This window comes from Nicotiana tabacum, chromosome 20, assembly GCF_000715075.1.
Source record: "Nicotiana tabacum cultivar K326 chromosome 20, ASM71507v2, whole genome shotgun sequence".
In the NCBI taxonomy this organism is placed as follows: Eukaryota; Viridiplantae; Streptophyta; class Magnoliopsida; order Solanales; family Solanaceae; genus Nicotiana; species Nicotiana tabacum.
This window is the reverse complement of record NC_134099.1, coordinates 136,594,268-136,611,730: the sequence shown is the minus strand read 5'-3', so window position 1 is coordinate 136,611,730 and position 17,463 is coordinate 136,594,268.

Sequence of the window (17,463 nt, the reverse complement as noted above, 5' to 3'; positions counted from 1 at the left end):
AAAAATATAGAAAAAAAAGCCCACCCCCTCATCATCTCCCCAACCCCATCATCTTCTCCACCACCATTATACTACCACCAACCTTTCTACTACAAGCACCTTCTTTCCCAACTATAGACTCAATTCTTTTCCCGATTTTTAACAAGTTTTAATAACATCTATCACAAATTCTTATAGAAATTTCAAAATCAAGCTCAAACCCAAAGCTTCAAACTTGTTAATGGTGTTTTTTGAATTTTATCAAAATTAATCACCTAAGTAAATTTTTATTCAACAATAATCACAAATTCAAACTAATTTTCTAGGTCATGGAACATCAAAATCAACAAGATCCGATTAAATTTTCAAGCTTTTTCAAAAAGGTCAATAATTGTGACTTTTACAAGAACTAATAGCTCCTCTTTTCTTCTTCCTTTTCTTTTTCTTCTTAGTCATGGGGATTGAAGAGACGAAATATGAGGGGCTATACAAAATTAGGATGGAGGTTGGGGAAGAAGACGAAACGGAAATTGGGGGGGAGGGGAGGAATCGCTGGGGTGTGGGTTGGGGAAGAAGACATGGGTTATATTTTTTTCTTTAATGTGTAAAGAAAATAGTTAAAAAAGGAAAAAATAAAATAAAAAACTTAATTTCAGATGAATTTTGTAGTTTTCACGCGCCTCTTTTATGTGTAATACACACGTGTGACACATGGCAAAATAGGTGTATAATTGACACACTTTTAAAAGTTTTGGTGTGTAATACTATTCCCGTATTTAATAGGTGTGTAAGAGAAATTTGAGTACAAGGTCGATGGGTAAAATATGTATTTTACCTAAATATAAACTCTTTTAAGCAATTCATCAAACACCTTGTATGGATGTTTTTGTGAGTTAAACCACTTTAGTAAAAGGTTATATCAACTCACCTCAAAACATCTCGAGCCAATACGTAGGCCCCAGTCCAATTGACACCAGTCAAACAATTGATTTTACAACAACCAGTGCATTTTAATCAATTTTAAAGTTTCACACCTAAACATGGAATTTACTGTTGATATAGAGGAAGAAGGGAATTAACTATTCAATTCTTACCTGTTACTACTTTAGGATAGTTGACAATAGGGAAATTTACATACCTAAGTTCAAGAATTAGTGATTGGTAAAGAACCCTAGAATTTTATTTTGTTGTCTGCGTAAAGAACAATGTTTTGTTTTTTGTGCGTATAACTCCGTCGCTTCTTTCTTTGGGTCTTTTTACGTCCAGCTGCTGCTTTAAGGCCTTAAGCCTTCTCTTTTTCTTCAATGGAATTTTTACATTCCTATACATTATATGAAATTATATTACCCTCCCTACTCAAGTTTTAATATAATTACATTTTATATACCCAATTACCATTTATGTACATTTTAAGGGAATTAATGATAATAATTAGTATCCTAAAATTACTCTAACATATCTTCCACTCCCCTATGTTTCTCTCTCCACATCCCACCCTCCTCCCCCACGTATACAAGAGCTTTGAAGCTTTGAATTCGAATTTGAGTTTTCAAAAAACATTATTTGTTTGAATTGGATGTTGTTGCAAAGAATTGAGAATTCTCTCTACGTCTCTCTCTATCTCTCAATCCCTAATTTCAGTAATATAAAGCAAAGGAAAAGAGAGCATCAATTCTACCATTGACAGCCATTAAAAATCTTTGAGGCTTTGAATTCGAATTTGTGTTTTCAAAAATCATTATTTGTTTGGATTGGGTGTTGTTTCAAATAATTGGGAATATGGTTTGGAGTTTATATCTCAATTTTGAGGGGTTTTGGTGAAGATTAGACTTAGTTTTGACTGAATTTCAGATTGAAACTCGAAGAAGAAGAAGAAGAAGACATGACATACATTATACTGCAGAAATTGTAGTAAAATTATAGAAAAATTGTATTATGTTGTTTATATATTTTTCTTTTATTTATTTAACTATTGTATGAAAGTTGAACAATATTGTATAAAAATTATATTTAAGTTTATGATATTGTAGTTGTATATAACTGAGTAGAAATAATGTATGAAAATTGTAGATAAGTTATAGATAAGTTGTATAATATATAATTAGTTGTATGAAAGTTATTTTTACTATGTATAAATCAGATACAAAATATACAAAAGACATATTGTATAAAATTTGTATTTAAGTTGTATGTTATTGTAGCTGTATTTAACTGGGTAGAAATAATGTGTGAAAGTTATAGATAAATTGTATAATATATAATTAGTTGTATGAAATTTATTTTTACTATGTATAAATTAGATACAAAATATACAAAAGACATATTGTCTAAAATTTGTATAAAAATTATTTTTACCCCGTTAAATACAACTACAACTTAAAATGAACTTCAGCAATGGCTAAGATCTGATCTGGACCTTCTAATAAAGGCTCTGTTTCTTCTGCTAAAAGGGCAAAATCTTTACAAGGTTCAAAATCTTTTTCGCGGAGGAGTTTTTCTGCAACGCCTAATAATCTTTCTGCTTCAGCTCTGCTTGTAGTCGTATGATGTTCTAACTTTTTTTCAGGGGAATGTTTTGCAGTTTTTTTTTTTTGGGCTTGATCTGAAAATGGGGACGGAGAAAATGAAGGACGATTTTGGGAAGGGGGAAGGGATTAGGGGTTTGGGGGTGGGTGGTGTTACTGTGGAGAGTGTGTAGAGTGCAAAGGTTGTCGTTTTAGGACTAAATGAAATGAGAGTAGCATAAACGTGGGTTCGCTAAATTTGAACCTAGCTAGACGATGTCTGTTACGTTGGAATCGTAATTTCAGCTCGTTATAATAAATGAAACCTACTCTGTAAAAATATTTTCTCTAAGATTATTTACATAAAGTGTTTGGAAAAATAAATGAATCTTTTATGATGTTACGTGACCATGTATACGTAAGAATGATTATATTCATGAAATGAATTTAATGATCTAAAGTACGCATGAGATGATGACTATATATGATATATAAGAATTCCTACAGTTTCCAAACATGAACAAAAATCCTGGAAGCAATTTAATTTAGTTCTTTATGGGTTTTAAAAATAACGGATTGTTCTAAGGTTTTCTGGTTGCAGGAGAAAGACTTCACCAAAGGCTGGGATTTATAGTGATACAACAAAGGAAATTTAATAGAGACGAAGTCTTGATCTTTGACATAGAAACAATGTAATGAGGTTTGAATGCAAGTATTTTGATTATGGATAATATTTAATGTGAAGCCACAAATAATGGAAGATCAGGAGAGAAAGGGGAGAGAGGAGAAAAAAAAAAGAAAAATGGTGGAACTAAATCCCTTAATTGAAGGCACTAATAATAGATTGGGAGCCTTTTAAGGTGGAATGTATATATTTTGTAAACAAAACATGTGTAGGTAGGGTAATTAGCTAAACATGGACATTAAGGATAATAAAGTTTCCAATAGTGTATAGAAATGAAAAAATCCCTTCTTCAACAGCCCTTCCTTCTTTACTTTACAACCATCCTCCGACCCAAGGTGCTTTTAGAAAAGGTCCGTGGGGCAATAAAAAAAACTTGCTTTTGACGCCCCGCTGTGCCGACCAGCAGCGGGATGTATGGGCTTTAGTCCCTTTTCCTTTTTTTAAAATTTATTTTAATTTAAATAATAATTAATGATATCCACCTTTAATAATTAAAAATATTAAAATTATTAATATTCCCCTAATTGTATATCCAATTATTTATAAATAGAAAAAGTAACTCAAAAATCAATCCTAGAGGTTTAAATCCATAATAGAAGTATAATTTTAAGATTAAAAAAAATTAAATTCTATATTTAGCATATCTTGAAACTTTTATAAATTTGAGGAGTGTTACAATCTTCCCTCCTTAAAAATATTCGTCCTCGAATGTTGCTAGGGCCTTATTCTTAAGCTAACAATCATTTCTTAGGTCCTTGAACCTCTTAAGTTTTCTTAGCACTACTCACTCTTGCAAGGGTCTCAAAATTTTGGCTAACTCCCTAAAATTTTAAAAGTTTCGGCAGAGTTTCCCTTGTAAATTGGACTATCAAAAAAAAAAATCTCTGTCACAAATACCACAACTGCACCAACAATAACCAAATATACCATAACAGACCATTCATAGACACCATACACAGCTCATAAATTAATTACTCACACTCCGGCAAGGAGGTACCACAATAACCAACAAGAATCTAAGGCAAAACACTTTAGCAAAAGTAAATCACTTTAATGAGTCAAATGTACTCTGGCGTGGCAATAAATTGTTAAATAACTAAATATACTCAGACAAAAACTAAATTCAACAATTAAGTATAATCTAGCAAGGACATAAACACATGCTAACTTGTGTTTAATAAATAAAATATAAATGTCAAACCAAACTTAGGTTCACATACCTTTTTCTTCAAATAAATATGAATATTTCTTTCTCATATCTTCCTCGACTTCCCACATAGCATCTTTCGAATCATGATTACTCCACAAAACTTTTACCAATGCTAAATCTTTTGTTCTCAACTTTCTTACTTGCCTATCGAGAATTTCCATAGATACCTCTTCATAAGTCAAGCCTTCTTTAATTTCTATGATATCGGCAGGTATTATATGCGACTCATCATGAATGTACTTTCTAAGCATAGACACATGAAAGACAGGATGAACAGAGGACAACTCAATGGGCAACACTAGCTCATAAGGCACGTTTCCCTTCTTTCCTATAATCTCATAAGGTCCAATAAATCTAGGACTAAGTTTCCCTTTCTTACGAAACCTCATAACTCCTTTCATTGGTGAAACTTTCAAAAACACCTTGTCACTAACCATGAACTCTAAGTCACGATGCCTCTTGTCAGAATAGGACTTTTGACGACTCTGAGCCTCTTTCAATCTTTCTCTTATTAGTTGAACTTTTTCTAAGGCCTCACAAACAAACTCTGGACCAATCAATGGCACCTCTGCTGGTTAAAACCAACTCGCTGGAGACCTACATCTTCGCCCATACAATGCTTTATAAGGAGCCATAACAATTTTGGCCTGATAGATGTTCTTATAAGCAAATTCTATAAGTAGCAAGTGATCATCCCAATTACCTCCAAAATCTATAACACATGCTCGCAGCATATCTTCGAGTGTTTGAATGGTCCTTTCTGCCTGACTATCGGTCTATGGATGGAAAGCGGTGCTCAAATTGACCTTGGTACCTAATCGTTTCTGAAATGCCTGCCAAAAATGCACCGTGAACTGAGGGCCTCTATCAGATATGATTGAAATTGGAGTACCATGCAATCGGACTATTTCTTTGATTTACAACTGCACATACTACTTTGCGGAATCTGTCATCTTTACTGGTTGAAAATGCACATGCTTTGTCAGTCGGTCTACAATAACCCAAATTGAATCATGCTTACGGTACGTGCGAGGTAGACCTACTACAAAATCCATATTAATCATCTCCCACTTCCACTGTGGTATCTCTATATCTTGAGCTAGGCCACCAGGCCTCTAATGCTCGCCTTTGACTTGCTGGCAATTCAACATTTAGCTACATGATCTGCTACTTGTTTCTTCATGCCTTTCCACCAATACAACTCTTTCAAATCCAGATACATTTTGGTAGCACCTGGGTGGATAGAGTACCTCGAACTGTAAGCTTCGTCCATTATGGCCTTCCTAAGACCAACTACATCAGGCACACATAACCGATCATTCAACTTCAAAACTCCGTCACTTCCTAGAGTGAAAGCAGTGATTTCTTTGTTACTGACTCCTTCTTTTAACTTCACTAAGTACGGATCTTCATCTTGCTTAGACTTAACATGCGCAACAAGGGAGGATTGCGCTAAGGCATAAGCAGTTATACCTCCTTATTCGGTCTCATCCAATCTAATTCCATCATTTGCTAGTTTTTGAATTTCTCGACCCAAAGATCGCCTTTGTACTGCAAGATGGGCCAAGACACCCATTGACTTCCTAGTAAGTGCGTCTGCTACCACATTAGCTTTGCCCGAGTGATAAAGGATATTGATGTCATAATCTTTCAATAGCTCGAGCCACCTTCTCTATCTCAAATTTAATTCTTTTTGCTTGAAAATGTACTGGAGGCTTTTGTGATATGTAAACACTTTACTGCTTGCCATAAAGGTAGTGTCGCCATATCTTTAATGCAAACACCACTGCTGCAAGCTCCAAGTCATGTGTGGGGTAGTTCTTTTCATGATTTTTTAACTGCCTGGAAGCATACGCAATAACTTTTCCATCTTACATAAGAACACAACCAAGGCCCACTCTGGAGGCATCACAATACACTGTGAAACCACCCGAACTTGTCGGCAAGGTTAACACAGGTGCAGTGGTCAACCTCTTCTTTAACTCTTGAAAACTTTGCTCACAAACGTCTGACCACTGGAACTTAACTTTTTTCTGAATCAACTTCGTTAATGGAGCTGTAAGTGAGGAAAACCCCTCTACAAACCTTCTATAGTAGCTAGGTAACCCCAAGAAACTCCTGATTTCGGTTGGTGTTGTCGGCCTAGGCCAGTTCTTGACTGCTTCTGTCTTTTGAGGTTATACTTTTATGCGTTCAGTAGATACCACGTGGCCTAAGAATGCCACTGATTGCCACCAGAACTCACATCTTGAAAACTTGGCATAAAGCTCATTCTCCTTCAAGGTATGCAAGGCTATTCTGAGGTGTGCTGAATGATCTTCCTTGCTCTCAGAGTACACCAAAATATCGTCTATAAACATGATAATAAAGGCATCCAGGAATGGTTTGAAAATTCTGTTCATGAGGTCCATGTATGCAGTTGGGGCATTTGTCAACCCGAAGGACATCATTAGAAATTCATAGTGCCCGTAGAGAGTTCTAAAAGCTATTTTAAATATATCTTCTTCTCTGATTCTTAACTGATGGTACCCCGACCTCAAGTCTATCTTTGAAAAGTACTTTGCACCCTAAAGGGTATCAAATAAATCATCAATTCTTGGCAGTGGGTACTTTTTCTTTATGGTAACTTTATTCAACTGCCGATAGTCGACGCACATTCTAAGAGACCCATCTTTCTTCTTGACAAATAGGACCCGAGAATCCCACGGTGAAACACTCGGCCCGATGAAGCCCTTGTCAAGGAGGTCTTTCAACTATTATCTCAACTCATTAAGTTTTGTTGGAGCCATCCTATAAGGAGGTATAGATATGGGCTGAGTGTCTGGTATGAGATCAATGCCAAAGTCTATGATTCTTTCAGGAGGAAGTTCGGGGAGGTCATCAGGAAAAACTTCTAGAAATTCTCTAACAACTGGCACAGACTAAAGAGCTGGTGGTTCTGATTCTGGATTAATGATGTGAGCCAAATAGGCGAGACACCCTTTACTAATCATTCGTTGTGCCTTAAGGTAAGAAATAAAATTAATAAAATGATGTTGAACTACCTTTCCACTCTAAGACTTCTTTATTTGGAAATTGGAACCTGACTATCTTGGCATGACAATCTAACATAGCATAGCAGGAAGACAACCAATCCATACCCATGATCACATCGAAATCCACCATTTCTAATTCTATGAGATCGGCATTGGTGTTGCGACCTTGGACTAAAACTATACAACCTCTATATTCCTTGTGTCTTTCACTGACTCACCAACCGGAGTAGATACTAAGAATGGCTCACTAAGTTGTTCCGATTTCTAGCCCGAGGTTAATTTCAAAGTATGGAGTCACATATGAAAACGTTGAACCTGGATCTATTATGGCATAAGCATTATGTGAGCAGACTAAAAGTATACCTATAATAACTTCTGCAAATGCCTCTGCACTTTGACGATCAAGTGTAGCAAACAAACGGGGTTGTCCCCCTCCCTGAGTAACTCGATCTGCACCTCTGTCCGCCCCATGCTTGGTCTGATTATGAGACCCACGAGCCTGAGGTGGTGCAACTACAGTAGCTAAGGAACTAGAAGGTCAAGTTGATCCACCACCGATATTATGTCGCAACTTTGGGCAATTGGCCTTTATATGACCAATGTCTCCATAATGATAGAAACCATAAAACTCGAGCTTGTACTAACCTGAATGTTGCCACTTACATGTTCCACAAAGACCTTGTTAGTGTGAATGTTTCTCAGCATGACTTTGGCTATGTGAGGATGATGTCCTAAAATTTTGATTCTGGAAAGACTGATTTTCATAACTCTGAGTACGTCTAAAGGAAGACCCACCACATGACTGATGACTGGACTGAGCTGGTGCTAATGACTCCTTATTAGAGGAATCCCTTCCACCTCCGCTGGATGCACCATTAAACCTGCCCGCTGTCCGGCTTTCTTGTTATGCTTTTTTTCTTCTCTCCTTTGCTGTCTGTCTTTTTCTAAGTTCTTGGCAAATCCCACAATAGAGGAGAAGGTTGTCATCCCTACCGCTGTAGCTGATGTCGTATCCTTAATGTGGTAGGCTAAACCGCCAACAAACCTACGAATCTTTGTTTTTTCTATCTTAACCATGTGAGGATCATGCTTAGCTAACCTTATGAATTCCATGTAATACTCTTGCATACTTTTATTCCTTTGTTTGAGCTATTCAAACTCTGTAGCCTTAGCTTCTCTATCCTCTTCTAGGATAAAGTTAGCCATGAAGACCTCTTCAAATTCTTCCCAAGTAGGCAGACCATCATCTTCATCTCTTCCCTTTTCCCACATTCAAACCAATCACCGGCCATATCTCTAAGCTGGTAAGCAGCCAACTCCACATCTTCATCATCAAATGCTTTCATCGCTCGAAGGGCTTTCTTCACACCCTCCAGCCACAACATTGGATCTTCATCAACTATAGAACCATGGAACACTGGAGGATTCAACTTCAAAAATTCATTCACTCTTGAGGACTCAGAATTGTTCTGTCTATTTGATTGAGGTGGAATCTCATTTCTTCTCCCGTTCTAGTTGGCCATGAAGGCTTTAAACGTCTTTGTCGCACCCCATTTTTTCCTTCGTGGAATCGGGTTCATGACATTTTGGTTATGGGACAACTCTCTCTTTTGGGAAAGGGGGTTTATAATTTTAAAGAGTCACCACCTAACGATTTAAGGTACATTAGGGCACCTATAGGGTTCATTTATAACTACGTTTGGTAACTAGAGATAGGGTGAGGGATTGAAATTATCCTAAGGGGAAGGTGGTAGGCACCCCTCAGGATCCACTAGTGTGGTTCCCGGCCAAACAGGTTTTGTGAATTTGCACAAATAGCAAACAAACAAGTATGGCTCAAATAGTAGGGAGTTTAAGTTTAGACACACAAGTGTTTGAAAAAGGACAAATAAAAGGCAAGATTTTGAAAAGAATTGCAATCTAAACATACTTGGGAATGTAAAGGGGGGTTTCCTAGGTTTGCTTATAATATGGATCACATCAATGCAATACCTGGTATGACACTCCTCAGAAAGGGGCTACACGTGGTATTAACGTACCGGTCATCATATCCATATCTACCATTTCCTACCCCGTGAAGGTAATTAAAGCGAGGGTTGGTCTCGACCACTATTGCATGCTGTTAACCATCCTTTCCTATCAGTCCCGGAGGAATTTAGGACTCCTATCCTATAAAGGGGGGTTCTAGGCAGACCCTCAGGTTTAAAGGCAAAATACTAAGCGACAAACAAGAACATACATCACTGCATTTAGGGGAAACCACAAAAATAGATAGAAGGATCAGATATACCTTCACAAGTAATGCACATAGACAGCACGACTCATACACAAATAAGGTCTGAATTCAGATCCTAAGCATGGTATCTAAGTGATAACAATAGAACCAGATTTATTACATGACTCAGAAAAGAAGTCCGAATCAGGCTTGCCTACTGATTTTAACATGTTGACAGTTAAACAAAGGTAGTTCTGATTTTAAGTTATTACCTAAGGCTTGCCTAGGCGTAAAGTAATATGCAGTAGTTAATCAGAGTTATTAAAGCAGTGTGGAGATTGTTTTTTTTCTAAAACATGTTGTTCTAAATATTGCAAAGACATGCAGGGATTATTACCAGTTTGTTTAAAGCAGGATGAGACTGTTGATACTCCTTTTCATATATCAGTAGTTAACTAAGTGTAGCTGAATGAGGATGAACGAGAACCTAATCATGGTATCTAATGATTTATATGCAAGATTCCTAAAGTAGGATTTCTAAATGCACAACATGATTGCAGAATTTCCTTAGAGCGGGATTTCTAAATGCACAACATGATTGCAGAACTTACTAAGAGCAGGATTTCTAAATAAAATTTTAGAACATGTTTACGTGGGCAGAATCACATAATAGCAGCTTATTTTATTGTTATTATCTATCCTATAGACAAGATTTCTAAGTGTGGATGAGATGCTGAAAATAATACATATAAATCCTAAATAGCATGATAGCTAATGCATGGCATGCTTGGCATGTTGTACCTAAACATGGTTGTTATTGCGCATAGAGAAAAGTAAACCTAGGAACATGATTTCTACCCTGGATTATACTACAGCATGCATATTACCCACCCCTTTTTACTATCCAACCCCAATACTTATTTACAAATTATTACAGACCAATACTAAAATGAATTACATAAGCAGGAAAGAAAGATAAAAGTTACACTATAGAGAGCCTGAAAACAGGCCCAAACTTTCAGCACCTGATTAGGACTTCCTCCCTGAGTTATGTAATAAATCACCTCAAGTGCCAAGATTGTTCCATAGTCTTTCTCATACCTGGGTATGTCAGAGTTACCTAAGGACATCAAGGGATCCCGGGCAGTGCTCACACCCAGATTTCATAGCCAAGACAGAGTAAGTGCAGTGTGGAAAGGCTAGCTTTTATGTGCCCAAGTTCAAAGGGAGCTCAAGGGTCCCAAGGCAAGACTCACACAAAAGGGGCAGAACATAGTGGTCCAAGAGTATGTGTGAGGGGTTGGAACAAGGGGATACGAGAAACAACAACTTGGAACAAGCCAGCACACACAGAACAAGTTCAAAGAATAGTATAGTTTCAAAAGTCACAAATAGGGAAGTAACGGGTTGGGGACAATTATGAAACACATAAACATGGACAAGAGGAGAAGCACATAGACCAGCAAGTACAAAGAACAAGTAGGAACTGATTGGCCTCCAAACCACAAACTACTACTTCGAAGTGTTAACAAAGGGATCATGCTTGAAATTAGAATAGTAATAGGCAATAAGACATAGAGACAGGGTATGGGAGTAGTCATGCTGAGGGCAAGAGTCTATTACACATAATTAGTCATGCCACTTAGTGTTAAGACTGTAGAAGAGAGTCATTTATATAGTAGTTTGAAAACTGGTTCAAAATAAGGCAAGAATCAATTCTTCAGTAATTATAGAACTTAGTATCAATTAAGAACGAAAATCAACCAAGTATCCCTTAATTAAGGGAGTAATTTACCAACAGTAGAAAGCAGGAAATAAATAAGGAAAGAATCCAAGTAACATAGGTACAAAATATGTAAATTAGGGCTAGATACATAAGGGTCTAATTAAGAAAATAACAGTAGAAATCAATTAAAATATAGTCAATCACATAACAAGGTAAGAAATAATTTTAAGGGACAGGAAAATAGCTGGAAATCTGTATAAGAGCATCAATACTATAAATTAAGGATTTCAAAAATCGAAAAAATAGTACTAATATTAAGGGAAATAGTATAGACTTCCATGAAAAAACCAATAAATGGAGTACAAACAGAAAGAACCAAATCGGAACCCTTAATAAGACATCACTAGGATGAAAGTCATATAAATACTCTAAGTAATCACAGTATACCCATGAGAATCGCACATACAGACAAATCGACTGAACGAACAGTAAAGACGAACTCAGAATCACAAACTAGAGCCAAACAAATTAAGGTTTTCTATGTAATGAGTCAGATAAAAATAAACCATTTAAACGTAGTAAAAATCATATGATAATACTGAAAATGAGAGAAGAAGTCGTTTAAAAAAAAGGTTAAGAAACCCTAGTCTTGAAGACGAAGGGTTACTTCAGAGAAAATCGGAAAAAACCTTCAAGGAAAACAACAAAAGCTCATAATATACACAGATCTAAGATAGATCTAAAGAAATCGGAGGATCTCAAGAGTTAGGGTTTCATAGAACCCAGAGAAGATGAAGAAACCTTAGAACGTCACCGGTTTTAGCCGAAAAAATCACGGATCTTACTCGAACAACTATAGATTGCCGGAAAATGGCATGAAAGACCATGGATAGGAGTTGAATCGCTCCAGGTTCACCTGAGGACCTCAGGGTAATGTCAAACCGGCGTGGGGTGAAGCAAAGGCTAGGAGATGATGAGAGGCCATGGTTTCCGGCGAGGGAGGTGGCCGGAGAAGGTGGACAAGGTCCATCGGAGAGGATGGGAGAAGAGAAGGTTCTAGAGAGAACCATAGATAGAGAGAGGGAGATGAGTGTTGGTTGAGTGAATGAGAGAATGAGGGTTTGGAGGGGGGGTAGTCTTAGGTTAATTATTATAAGAGTGAATCTGGGCCATTGATCAACGACCAGGATTAACTCAGGTCTGGGCCGGGTATGGTTTGGGTTTGTGCTTGGATCCGGTGGGTTTTTAATTGGGTTGTGGGTCCGTTGGATTTAGGCTAGAATTGAAAGCCAATTTGGCTATAAGTTAAATAGCCAGTTTTTCCCTATTTAATTTATAAAAAAAATAGTAGATAATTTTTAAAAAATAATTTTAAAATGCTAAAATGGTTTATAATACATAATTCACAATTTAAAAATATAGGATCCAATTTTATGCATGTAAAACATAATTAAATCTTAAAAGGGCTAATATTACAATTATGTGCAATTTAGCTTTTAAAAATACTAAATGTAATTATAAAAATATATAAAAATTACCTTAGCCATATTTTGGCATAAATATAGAAATCCAATAGATGAATTATTAAAACAATAATTTTAGAAATAATTATTGGGAATTTTATTGATAAAAGGGGAGAAAATAAATCAATTTAAAACCTTAAAATTATGAAAAAAATAATAATAAAAACCTTGGACATGCTTGTATATGCATATATATGTTATTTTGAAGGTATTTTGCATATTAAAAAATATATAGGGAAAAATTGGGTATCAACAGCTGCCTCTTTACCCGGGAAGAATGAAAGAGTTTCTGGGTAAAGAAATGTCGGCCAATTTTGACCGAGAAAAATGGTTTGAGAAGGTTAGGCCGCACCCTGGCTTCTGAGTTGCCTATATATACCTGGTTTTACAGGAATCAGACTGTATGTAGTTCAGGATCCAACGGTGGAGTGTACCGATGAAGCGATTTCAAGAACGGACGCAACATCTAGGGCTGGGTGAGTGGACGGTTTACGGGAATGGTTAGGTTTGATATGGATGAGGGAACTGGAGCGAGATCGCTCCTGCTGGGATAGCCGTTGCTCGCCGGCTTACCTGCAAATAGAAGCAATACAAGCGTATATTGTGCATAAATTTAAACATGATGCAAATTCTCGTTAGACCACGAATGTTGTCTTCGGACGATGAGGATGACGTCCTTAGACCATGATGTCCTGGGCCATGAAGCGTATGATAAATGATTCACAGGCCATGAAATGATGTTCTCGGGCTTTGAGGATGATGCCTCCGAACCATGACGCCTTTGAATAATGGCATGCAAAGATTGAAAGGGATCTTCAGGCCATGACATGGTGTTCTCGGGCTATGAAGATGGTTCCTCTGAACGATGATGCCTTTGGATGAGATGGCGATATTTCAGCCCATGAATGATGCAGTAGTATGGTGCGGGCAAAACAGAGCTTACTCTTGCGAATAGAAGGGCAGAGCTTAGCCCGTAAGAGAAGTGAGATAATAATGTTTGGGATAGTGCTTAGTTTTGAAGAAAATTGGAGGCAGAGCTTAGCCTCGGAAGGCAGAATGGTAGCCTTATGCAGATTGGAAGGCAGAATAGTAGCCTTATGCAATGCGAATGCAGATGGAGGTAGAGCTTAACCTCGGAAGGCAAAATGGTAGCCTTATGCAAGAATGCAGATGGAGATAGCGTTTAGTCTCGGAAGGCAGAATGGTAGCCTTATGCAAGAATGCGGATGGAGACAACGTTTAGTCTCGGAAGGCAGAATGGTAGCCTTATGCAAATCGGAAGGCAGAATGGTATCCTTATGCAAATTGGAAGGCAGAATAGTAGCCTTATGCAATGCAGATGCAGATGGAGGTAGAGCTAAACCTCTAAAGGCAGAATGGTAGCCTTATGCAAGTTGGAAGGTAGAATAGTAGCCTTATGCAATACAGATGCATATAGAGGTAGAGCTTAACCTCAGAAGGCAGAATAGTAGCCTTATGCAAATTGGAAGGCAGAATAGTATCCTTATGTAATGCAAATGCAGATGGAGACAACATTTAGTCTCGGAAGGCAGAATGGTAGCCTTATGTAAGAAATAAAATAACAAATGACAGTGGAGTTTTCTTAGCTGATAATAGATTGCAGCATTGTGATTACTGGGAGCATTATGACATACGGAACATCACTGGTGTGTGCTGATAGCAAATGTTGGCAAGTGCAACGGTTCTGAGAGTCGTATTTTGAACAATGTTTGTCCCATGGGTGTACAGTGTGTTTAATGATTTCGCGATCCTAGTGCCTGCATCCAAAGAAAAATCGTGAGTTTTGTAAGGGGGAGGCTAGTTCGTATCCTCGCTGGCTTTTGCTTGACTCGTTCGGCTTTGATCTGGTGATATCGTCTATATTATTGGGGTAGCGTTGCTAAACAAGCAGTTTCAATAATAAGCATGCATGATTTTGTAAAAGTATGACATAAATTAAAAATAACTTTTAAATGAACCGATGACTGTGACGTAGCTCGGGACATTACATCCTCTCTTTCTATGGAATTTTGAGGGTCCTCCTTAAAATTCTTCTCCAGTTTGATGGGTTGACACTTCTAACCGTTGCTCATGCGGCGATTGGCTGAAATTACTTCGGAATTTTGAGGGTCCTTCTCAAAAGTATACCCTAGTTTCCAATTGTGGGGGAAAATGATTTTTTTTTTGAACTGTGACCGAACTGATAGGGCTGCCTACGTATCCCCTCTTAAACGGGAATCAGGTCCGGCGTAGTTCAATTTACATCATATAAGAAAGCATAAAGATTACACATAGTAACGCTTGACTGCATCTGAATTGATCGGCTTTGGCTAGACTTCTCCATCCATTTCTGAAAGTATGAGGGCTCCTCCTGTAAAAACCTGATAAACCATGTATGGACCCTGCCAGTTGGGAGAGAACTTCCCTTTGGCTTCATCTTGATGCGGAAAAATTTTCTTTAACACCAGCTGTCCCGGTGCGAACTGTCTTGGCTTGACTCTTTTGTTGAAGGCTCTGGACATTCTGTTCTGATAGAGTTGACCATGGCAGATTGCATTCATTCTCTTTCCGTTTATAAGGGCTAGTTTCTCATAACGACTTTTTACCCACTTTGCATCGTCGAGCTCAGCTTCTTGTATGATCATTAGGGAATGAATTTCTACCTCAGCGTGAATGACAGCCTTTGTACCGTAAACCAGCATATAGGGGGTTGCATTAGTTGATGTGCGGACTGTGGTATGATACCCTAGAAGAGCAAATGATAACTTCTCGTGCCACTATCTGTGATTCTTTATCATTTTCCTCAATATCTTCTTGATGTTCTTGTTGGCAGCTTCTACAGCTCCATTCATCTGAGGCCTGTAGGCTGTAGAATTCTTGTGTTTGATCTTGAAAGTTTCGCACATAGCTTTCATCAAGTCGTTGTTGAAGTTGGAGCCATTATCAGTAATGATTGACTCTAGAATTCCGAATCGACAAACAATGCGGTCGCGGACAAAGTCTGGCATGAATTTCTTAGTCACTGCTTTGTAAGATGCTGCTTCGACCCATTTGGTAAAATAGTCGATGGCTACCAGGATAAAACTGTGTCCGTTGGAAGCGGCAGGCTCGATTGGTCCAATAACCTCCATTCCCCAGGTGGCGAATGGCCACGGTGAGCTTGTTGTGTTGAGCTCTCTTGGAAGTACCTTTATCATGTCTGCATGTATCTGACACCGGTGGCATTTCTGGACATACTGGATGCAGTCCATTTCCATAGTCATCCAAAAGTAACCAGCCCGGAGTATCTTCTTTGCTAAGACAAAATCATTCATATGTGGACCGCAGGTCCCAACATGAATTTCCTCTAGTAGCCTGGATGCTTCCTTTGCATCGACACATCTTAATAATCCTAAATTCGGAGTCCTCCTATACAGGATTCCTCCACTGTGAAAGAAGTTGGATAATCTCCAAAGTGTGCGTTTTTGAGTAGGATTAGCAAGCTCCGGGTACTCTCCTTTTGCTAAATTTTCCTTGATATCATGAAACCAAGGCTTTCCGTCTGCTTCCTCTTCAATATGGGCACAGTAAGCTGGTTGATTATGGATTTTCACTGGAACGGGATCAATGAAATTCTTGTCGGGATGTTGTATCATAGATGATAGGGTAGCCAATGCATCAGCGAACTCATTTTGGATTCTGGGAACATGCTGGAATTCCATCTTCATGAACCTCATTCTCAATTCCTGTACATGATGCAGATATGGGAGTATCTTGGATTTCTTGGTTGTCCATTCTCCTCGTACCTGATGTATAAGAAAGTCTGAATCTCCAATCACTAACAGCTCTTGAACGTTCATGTCAATGGCCATTTTGAGTCCTAAGATGCAGGCTTCATATTCGGCTTGGTGCATGAGAACCTGAGTTTGGCAGTCACTGGATAATGCTAACTGGTTTCGGATATTAGGACTTCTCCTATGCCAACTCCTTTGAAGTTTCCTGCTTCATCGAAGAACATTCTCCAACTGTCATAGGATTCCGCAATGTCTTCTCCTATGAATGATACCTCTTCATCAGGAAAATACATTTTCAGGGGTTCGTATCCTCCATCCATGGGGTTTTCAGCAAGGTGGTATGCTAGTGCCTGTCCCTTGACCGCTTTCTGAGTTACGTAAACAATGTTGAACTCACTCAACAGGATTTGCCACTTGGCTAACTTGCCGGTGGACATGGTCTTCTGAAAGATGTACTTCAAGGGATCCATTCTCGATATGAGATATGTAGTATAGGCGCAGAAGTAATGTCTCAGCTTCTGGGCTACCTAAGTCAAAGCACAACAGGTGCGTTCCAATAGATAATACCGGGCCTCGTATGGGGTGAACTTCTTATAGAGATAATAAATGGCCTGTTCTTTCCTCCGTGTTTCATCATACTGCCCCAAAACGTAACTGAAAGCTCCATCTAACACTGCAAGGTAGAGTAATAAGGGTCTACCTAGCTCGGGAGGGATTAAGACTGGTGGTGTTGACCGGTACTCCTTGATTTTGTCGAAGGCCTTTTGGCAGTCATTGGTCCATTTGGTGGCGGTGTCCTTCCTCAACATCTTA